Raw genomic sequence first — 9,625 nt, 5'->3', positions numbered from 1 at the left:
CCATCAACAAGACCAAAAGACAACACTCAGAATGGGAGAAAATATTTGCAAATGAAGCAACTGACAAAGGATTGATCTCCAAAATTTATAAACAGCTCATGCAGCTCAATAGCAAACAAACAAACAACCCAACCCAAAAATGGGCAGAAGACTTAAATAGGCATTTCTCCAAAGAAGATATACAGACTGCCAACAAACACATGAAAGAATGCTCAACATCATTAATCATTAGAGAAGTGCAAATCAAAACTACAATGAGATATCATCTCACACCAGTCAGAATGGCCATCATCAAGAAATCTAGAAACAATAAATGCTGGAGAGGGTGTGGAGAAAAGGGAACACTCTTGCACTGCTGGTGGGAATGTGAATTGGTACAGCCACTATGGAGAACAGTATGGAGGTTCCTTAAAAAACTAAAAATAGAACTACCATATGACCCAGCAATCCCACTACTGGGCATATACCCTGAGAAAACCATAATTCAAAAAGAGACATGTACCAAAATGTTCATTGCAGCTCTATTCACAATAGCCCGGAGCTGGAAACAACCTAAGTGTCCATCATTGGATGAATGGATAAAGAAGATGTGGCACATATATACAATGGAATATTACTCAGCCATAAAAAGAAACGAAACTGAGCTATTTGTAATGAGGTGGATAGACCTAGAGTCTGTCATACAGAGTGAAGTAAGTCAGAAAGAGAAAGACAAATACCGTATGCTAACACATATATATGGAATTTAAAAAAAAATTGTGATGAAGAACCTAGGGGTAAAACGGGAATAAAGACACAGACCTACTTGAGAATGGATTTGAGGATATGGGGAGGGGGAAGGGTAAGCTGTGACAAAGCAAAAGAGAGGCATGGACATATATACACTACCAAACGTAAGGTAGATAGATAGTGGGAAGCAGCTGCAGAGCACAGGGAGATCAGCTCGGTGCTTTGTGACTGCCTGGAGGGGTGGGATGGGGAGGGTGGGAGGGAGGGAGATGCATGAGGGAAGGGATATGGGAACAGATGTATATGTATGACTGACTCACTTTGTTATAAAGCAGAAACTAATAAAAAAAATGTTACTGGGCATTTGTTGATATTCACTGATTAATGAGTTAGTCATGAGAAAAACTGTCCTATCCATTGTATCCCAGGATCTAACCAGGGAAACAAAACCATTTTACAAGCAAGAATAAAGGGAATTTAGTACAGGGGATTGGTTACACAGGTCATGGGAGAGCCATGAGACCAAACAAGGGATGTGAGACAATCCAGAGATTATCACCAACAGAAGACTGCTACTCTCATAGGCTGGAGGGCCAAAGGGAGCAGGCGATATCACAAAAGTCCAGACAACATCCAGGTTCACCTGTCTGACAGGCTTTTTAGGACCTGGAGCCCTGTAGTTGAAGACACTGCTGCCAGAGATGCCATCAAGATAGAGAGGTAGACAGAAAAATACTCTGGTTTCTCCCTTCCTCCTGCTCCGCAATCTCATACCAGGGACTCTCATTAAACCTAACCATGTTAACAGTGGGCCATTGTATATGTAGCTTATAGGGGTCAGCAGAGAAAGAAAAGGACAAGGAATAGATCTGAGGGAAAACAGGTACAGGACTAATAAATCTATAAAATCCAAAATATGTATCTATATCTGGATGGATAGATAGATAAAGACAAATTCCCCCCAATGTCCATTAATGTTATGACAAGGGAAAAAAAAGAATTTTTTTCTTGCCCGGGTATATTATCTGAATGAGCATTTAATTAATTACTGAATTAGAAGTTTACACACTTCTAATTATTTACACTATTCAACTGTCATTTAGCTTCCTAAATGAGCACAAGATTGCCCAAATATCAAGAGCCTATTACTGATCCAAGAGACTCTTCCATTATTCTAAAGCTCTCTATCTATACTCATACTGTGAGAGGTACTACAAAATGGAAAACTAGATTGATTTGACAGTTAACCCACTCTTTTTCACCTTGCCTTCTTCTCAGATATGCTGAGAAACATAAAATGGACAAAAGGCAACAAGAACGAGGAGGAAAAGTACAAGAATACTCCGCAAACTGAGTGATGGATGATTGAGAGCTGACTCCCTTTGCCAAGTGCTTTTATTAACCCACATGTTATTCCTGCATCCCAGGAAACAGCTTGAAGTAACATGTCAACATTATTATGGCTACTTCTTTGCCATATCCTCTTTCCACCACCAAAAAAATAAAAGCCCATCAGAAAATACATAATATTAGCCAAGACTTGGTTTTTCCTTCCTAGAGTTACTTCTGTTTTATGCAGATCCTCTTTACAAAGCTATTCTTAAAGTCCTTTTTGGTATCATAAACTTAAACTAAGGAAAACTACCTGTCCTTCCTTCCTTACACATTATTTCATGAGGAGTGTGTGCTGTTACTTACATAGACAGGCAGAGTTTTTTCAAAGCAGAAAAGCCATCTATTTTGCTTGCTTTCCATGTGCTATCTATATACTACAATTAAGCACTTTAAGCACACAAATTTCTTCTAGGAAACAGGCAACTCAAAAATGCAAACAAGCCTTATAATAGTATTCAAGTAACCCTTAAACTATTTGAAAAATAATCTTGCTTTAAAAGTTAAAGTGTGGAAAAGAAGAAGTAAAGCTGTCACTGTTTGCAGATGCCATGATACTATACACAGAGAATCCTAAAGATGCTACTAGAAAATTACTAGAGCTAATCAATGATTTGGTAAAGTAGCAGGATACAAAATTCATGCACAGAAATCTCTTGCATTCCTATACAATAATGATGAAAAATGTGAAAGAGAAAAATGTGAAAGAGAAATGTGAAGAGAAAGGAAACACTCCCATTTACACTGCAACAAAAAGAATAAATACCTAGGAATAAACCTATCTAAGGAGACAAAAGACCTGTATGCAGAAAACTATAAGACACTGATGAAAGAAATTAAAGATGATACAAACAGATGGAGAGATATACCACGTTCTTGGATGGGAAGAATCAACACTGTGAAAATGACTATACTACCCAAAGCAATCTACAGATTCAATGCAATCCATAACAAACTACCAATGGCATTTTTCACAGAACAAGAACAAAAAATTTCACAATTTGTATGGAAACACAAAAGACCTCAAACAGCCAAAGCAATCTTGAGAAAGAAAAACAGAGCTGGAGGAATCAGGCTCCCGGACTTCAGACTATACCAGAAAGTTACAGTAATCAAGACAGTATGGTACTGATACAAAAACAGAAATAGAGATCAATGGAACAAGATAGAAAGCCCAGAGATAAACCCAGGCACATATGGTCACCTTATCGTTGATAAAGGAGGCAAGAATATACAAGGTAAAAAAGACAGCCTCTTCAATAACTGGTGCTGGGAAAACTGGATAGCTACCTGTAAAAGAATGAAATTAGAACACTCCCTAACACCATACATAAAAATACACTCAAAATGGATTAAAGACCTAAATGTAAGGCCAGACACTATAAAACTCTTAGAGGAAAACAGGCAGAACAATCTATGACATAAATCACAGCAAGATCCCTTTTGACCCACCTCCTAGAGTAATGGAAATAAAAACAAAAATAAACAAATGGGACCTAATGAAACTTCAAAACTTTTGCACAGCAAAGGAAACCATAAACAAGATGAAAAGACAACCCTCAGAATGGAAGAAAATATTTGCAAATAAAGCAACTGACAAAGGATTAATATCCAAAATTTACAAGGAGCTCATGCAGCTCAATATCAAAAAGACAGACAACCCAATCCAAAAATGGGCAGAAGACCTAAATAGACATTTCTCCAAAGAAGATATACAGATTGCCAACAAACACATGAAAGAATGCTCAACATCTTTACTCATTAGAGAAATGCAAATCCAAACTACAATGAGATATCATCTCACACCGGTCAGAATGGCCATCATCAAAATATCTACAAACAATAAATTCTGGAGAGGGTGTGGAGAAAAGGGAACCCTCTTGAACTGTTAGTGGGAATGTAAATTGATACAGCCACTATGGAGAACAGTATGGAGGTTCCTTAAAAAAGTAAAAACAGAACTACCATACGACCCAGAAATCCCACTACTGGGCATACACCTTGAGAAAACCATAATTCAAAAAGAGTCATGTACCACAGTGTTCATTGCAGCTTTATTTACAATAGCCAGGCCATGGAAGCAATCTAAGTGTCCTTCGACAGATAAATGGATAAAGAAGATGTGGCACATATATACAATGGAATATTACTCAGCCATAAAAAGAAATGAAATTGAGTTATTTGTAGTGAGGTGGGTGGACCTAGAGCCTGTCATACAGAGTGAAGTAAGTCAGAAAGAGAAAAACAAATATCGTATGCTAGCACATATAGATGGAATCTAAAAAAAAAAGTCAAGAAGAACCTAGGGGCAAGATGGGAATAAAGATGCAGACCTACTAGAGAATGGACTTGAGGACACGGAGAGAGGGAAGGGTAAGCTGGGACAAAGTGAGAGAGTGGCATGGACATATATACACTACCAAATGTAAAACTGATGGCTAGTGGGAAGCAGCCACATTGCACAGGGATATCAGCTCGGTGCTTTGTGACCACCTAGAGGGCTGGGATAGGGAGGGTGGGAGGGAAACGCAAGAGGGAAGAGATATGGGGACATATGTATATGTATAACTGATTCACTTTGTTATAAAGCAGAAACTAACACACCATTGTAAAGCAATTATACTCCAATAAAGATGTTTGAAAAAATGCAAAAAACAAAAGGAGACATGTACCACAATTTCACTGCAGCACTATTTACAATCATCAGGACATGGAAGCAACCTAAGTGTCCATCAACAGATGAATGGATAAAGAAGATATGACACATATATACAATGGAATATTAGTCAGCTATAAAAAGAAATGAAATTGAGTTATTATTAGTGAGGTGGATGGAACTAGAGTCTGTCATACAGAGTGAAGTAAGTCAGAAAGAGAAAAACAAATACCATATGCTAACACATATATATGGAATCTAAAAAAACAAAACAAAACAAAAAAGCTTCTGAAGAACCTAGGGGCAGGACAGGAATAAAGACACAGACATAGAGAATGGACTTGAGGACACGAGGAGGGGGAAGGGTAAGCTGGGATGAAGTGAGAGAGTGGCATGGACATGTATACACTCCCAAATGTAAAACAGATAGCTAGTTGGAAGCAGCCACATAGCACAGGGGAGATCAGCTAGGGACTTTGTGACCACCTAGAGGGGTGGGATAGGGAGGGTGGGGGGGACGTGCAAGAGGGAGGAGATATGGGGATACATGTATATGTATAGCTGATTCACTTTGTTACAAAGCAGAAACTAACACACCATTGTAAAGCAATTATACTCCAATAAAGATGTTAAAAAAAAAGTTAGAGAGTAAAAAAATTCAAAAGAATTGGCCACACTCCTCCAACAGATTCTCTAACATTTAGCAGAACAGAATTCACACTGATTCTGGTTTATGAGTAAAAGACAAGTCAACTTTAAAGTGTATCATAGATGACAATGTTTCTTTTCCACGTGTCTGCTTTGGAGCCATATTTCTGCTGACCACTCAAAAATTTCCTGTTGAGTATTTTGTGATATATTAGAACCAGGAATAAGGGATGTTAGTGCTGGAAGGGCCAGCCAATGGTCTGCGATTTAATTCACATATCCTTTCTGCACCAGACTCTTTAAGATCATTGAGTTAGCCTAAGAATTTTGAAGGTGTATAATTCAGGACAGTACATTACAGTATGCCAATATTACTATTCTCCTGCTCTGACATTCTCCACTGATTGACAGATGAAGGAGAAGAAAGGGCAGTCACCATCTACTGAGAGTAAATGAAACTGGAATATTAAAATTCAGGATTATCTGAGTGACTGAATTGGCTGGCAGAGTGTTCTCCAGTTAAGGGTGAGGAAAGATTACTCTGCACATGACAACACTACTGTATTTATACAAGTCTACTGGGACAATTGTTTGCCTTGAATTGTTGTCTTCATTCATTTCAGTCAGACAGTTGTGTTGACTGATTTTTCTTTTTGATGTATGAAATGAATGTTTGACTGAATTTACCATTTAATTTCCACTAATGCACTGTAAAAACAATATATTAGTCAAATCAGATTGGCAGGTATGAACAAGTTTATCCCAGAACTAGACAGAAATATAATATTGCCTTCTACAGAAATGTAGGTCATATGCCCTGGATTTGGGAAATGTTCCAATTTTAACTATTTTGCCACGTTTCAAAAATGTAGGGTGACTGATCCCATAGTAAATATAAGAAGATCTGTGAAGTCCAGATAAAAATAATTTTGTGTGAATCTGAGAATCACATAACAGAAAAGAAAAAAACTATTATGAGATAAATTTTACTGAATTTCAAACTTATCAAGAGGTGTTTCTATGTTAAACTTTTGAGTTTTATTCTAGAAGTTCATTAGGAACAAATACTTCAAATATATTCATAGAAAACTATTTACAATTTCATTCTTCCAATATTTATAGTTACTATGACAGGCCATTTCTCCATATCCCATCCCACAATTCTCTGCTCTGAACATGTGGAAATTGGTGGCATAAGCAGGAAAGTGTAGCAGTTTTTGAGATTGTTATTGAATAATGCTGATTTTATAAAGACTGCTTTCCTCCATAGTTGACAAATTTATTATGGTACAGATGGTTGCATACTACTCTTAGAGATGAAAAAGTTCTAAGGAATTTTCCATATTCCATTCACCAATCTGTGTTCTTGTTCAAAGCAAAATTAATTCCTTTCAAAATTAACATATTAGCTTAATAACAATTTTTTATCTTAAAATAATCTATCTGTGAGAATGTGAATTTTTGGTAGGAAAAAGTGACAGAAGATGGGACAAAACAAAGAATTCACAGAAAGACAAAACAGAATTTTTTAAATGGTGGGTAAGAACTTCTGTTTCCAACTATATCAGTTTACCTTAGGAAAACATACTAGAAAGGCCAGATAAATCATAAGCAACATTTGACTGTGAATGTTAGAAAGCTACTGAGGTAGCCATGACCTAGAAAAGTAAAATAGAGAAAGAAACTCACTGAAGTGAGAACAATATTCTGCACATGCTTTTCTAGCCCAGTCATTTAGAAACTACTGATGAAGAACAAAAGTCTGAGAAACCAAAGTGGTTCCTAAGAGGCAGAAATGCCAGTAGATCTTAGGACAATGTCATAGGACTAAGGAAACCAGAGTTGGAATTTAGAATAACAAGGCAGATAGAATTTTAAGGACCAAAATCCCAGAGAGAGTAAAGATTCATAGAATTGAGCTGGATTCAGCAACAGTGTTCCCTTGCAGTATTTTCCATGTATAATAGGTAGACAAGGCAAGATGCTAAGAAGTCAAACAAAAGCTAACTGAAGTAAAAGCAGAAGTCAAAAGCTAACTAAGTCAAAGATTTAGTTGGCTTATAATGATGAGGAGACAAAACAGGGGTTCAGAACCTATCAAAGGATTGTGGCCCAATGGAAAACTAATGATATGAATTAGGACACTGGAAGTCTCTGTGTGTGTGTGTGTGTGTTAGGAAGGTTGATGCAACATCTACACTGAACCTTATAAAGAAGGAAAATGAGTATGCAGTTGGTCCAGTGACTGAGGTGATCTTCCCCTCTGCTCCCTACCTGAGAATAGGAAATTCTCTCCTGAAGAAAATACAGTTGACCCTTGAACAATGTAGGGGTTAGAGACGCTGACTCCCTGTGCAGTCAAAAACCCACATATAAGGGCTTCCCTGGTGGCACAGTGGTTGAGAGTCCGCCAGCCGATGCAGGGGACACGGGTTCGTGCCCTGGTCCGGGAGGATCCCACATGCCGCGGAGCGGCTGGGCCTGTGAGCCATGGCCGCTGAGCCTGCGTGTCCGGAGCCTGTGCTCCACAATGGGAGAGGCTACAACAGTGAGAGGCCAGCGTACCGCAAGAAAAAAAAAATCCACATATAACTTTATGGTCGGCCCTTCCTGTCTGTGGTTCTGAATCTGAGGATTCAACCAACCACAGATCATGTAGTACTGTATTACTTATTGAAAAAAAAAAATCCATGTATAAGTGGATCTGTGCAGTTCAAACCCAGGTTGTTCAAAGGGCAACTGTAATGTCATTCAGATTCTCTACAACTTGTCATATCCCAAGTCTGGTATTCATTGAAGAACCACCAAGAGACTACCAAGAAAAGGAGAATTAGAATAAAAATCAAAACAGAATCAGAATCACAGATGACCTAAACATTAAAGTTCATACATATTTTGGTAAATATTATCAAGTTCAAGAAAATAGAAGACAAGGTGGAGAATTTAACTAGATAACTGGAAGCTATAAACTGATTGAACTGATAGAATTAAAAATTATACTAAATTTAAAACTCAGTGTTGCATTGGACACAGGTAAAGAGAGGTAAGTGAACTGGAAGACAGAATAGTAAAAATATTAAGACTAAAGCATGGAAAACAAAAAGTATATAAAGTACACAAAAGCGCATTTGAGACATATGGGCCACAGTAAACATTTTTATCATGTATTTAAACTGGAGTCCAAAGAAAAAAGGAGAGAGAGATTGGGATGAAAACAATATTTCAGAAATAACAGCTGAGAGTTCTCTAAAACTAAAAAGAATATATCGAGCAATAAATTCAATAAGCACTAAAAAAATGCAACAAGAATAAGTACAAAGAAAACCACACCTAAGATAACCACAGTACAATTCATGAATAGCAAAGAAAAACAGAACATCTTAAAACTAGCCAGAGGAAAAAGAGAGATATTACTTTCAAAGGAACAACAGGATTAAGATTACAGCTTACTTCTCAATGAAAATGATTGGATACTAGAAAATAATGGAATAACTTTTTTTTTTTTTTTTTTTTTTTTGCGGTACGCGGGCTTCTCACCGTCGCGGCCCCGCCCATCGCGGAGCACAGGCTCCGGACGCGCAGGCCCAGCGGCCATGGCTCACGGGCCCAGCTGCTCCGTGGCATGTGGGATCCTCCCGGTCCGGGGCACGAACCCGTGTGCCCTGCATCGGCAGGTGGACTCTCAACCACTGCGCCACCAGGGAAGCCCTGGAATAACGTTTTTAAGTGCTAAAGAAAATAACTGCCCATCGAGAATTCTAGAGGCAGAGAAAACGTTGTTTGGAAGGAAAAATGAAATAAGGAAACTTGCTGACAAACAAAATTTAGAGAATATGTTCTCATCAGAACTGACTGAAATAAATTATAAAGGGAGACCCACAGGCAGAAGGAAAATTATCACAGATGAAAATAAGGACTTTATAAAGGAATTATGTATAACAGAAAGGCTAAATAAGTGGATAAATCTAAATAAAATCTAACTGCACAAAAGAGTAATAATAAAATATATCAAAAATCAGAATGCATTAAAACAAATGGAAGAGGAAAAAGTAGTAAAAGAAATTTAAGATCTCAACATTGCTTGAGAAGCAGTAAAAGAGATAAGTCATGGTACATGTGCAACTGCTACTTACGTAAAAATAACAAGCTAATACAAGGGAAAATGGAATTTGAAGAATCTAAAAGGAAGAAAGGAGCAAA

Source organism: Mesoplodon mirus (assembly GCF_964341445.2).
Source record: "Mesoplodon mirus genome assembly, chromosome: 1".
Taxonomy (NCBI): domain Eukaryota; kingdom Metazoa; phylum Chordata; class Mammalia; order Artiodactyla; family Ziphiidae; genus Mesoplodon; species Mesoplodon mirus.
Note: the sequence above shows the minus strand (reverse complement) of the source record.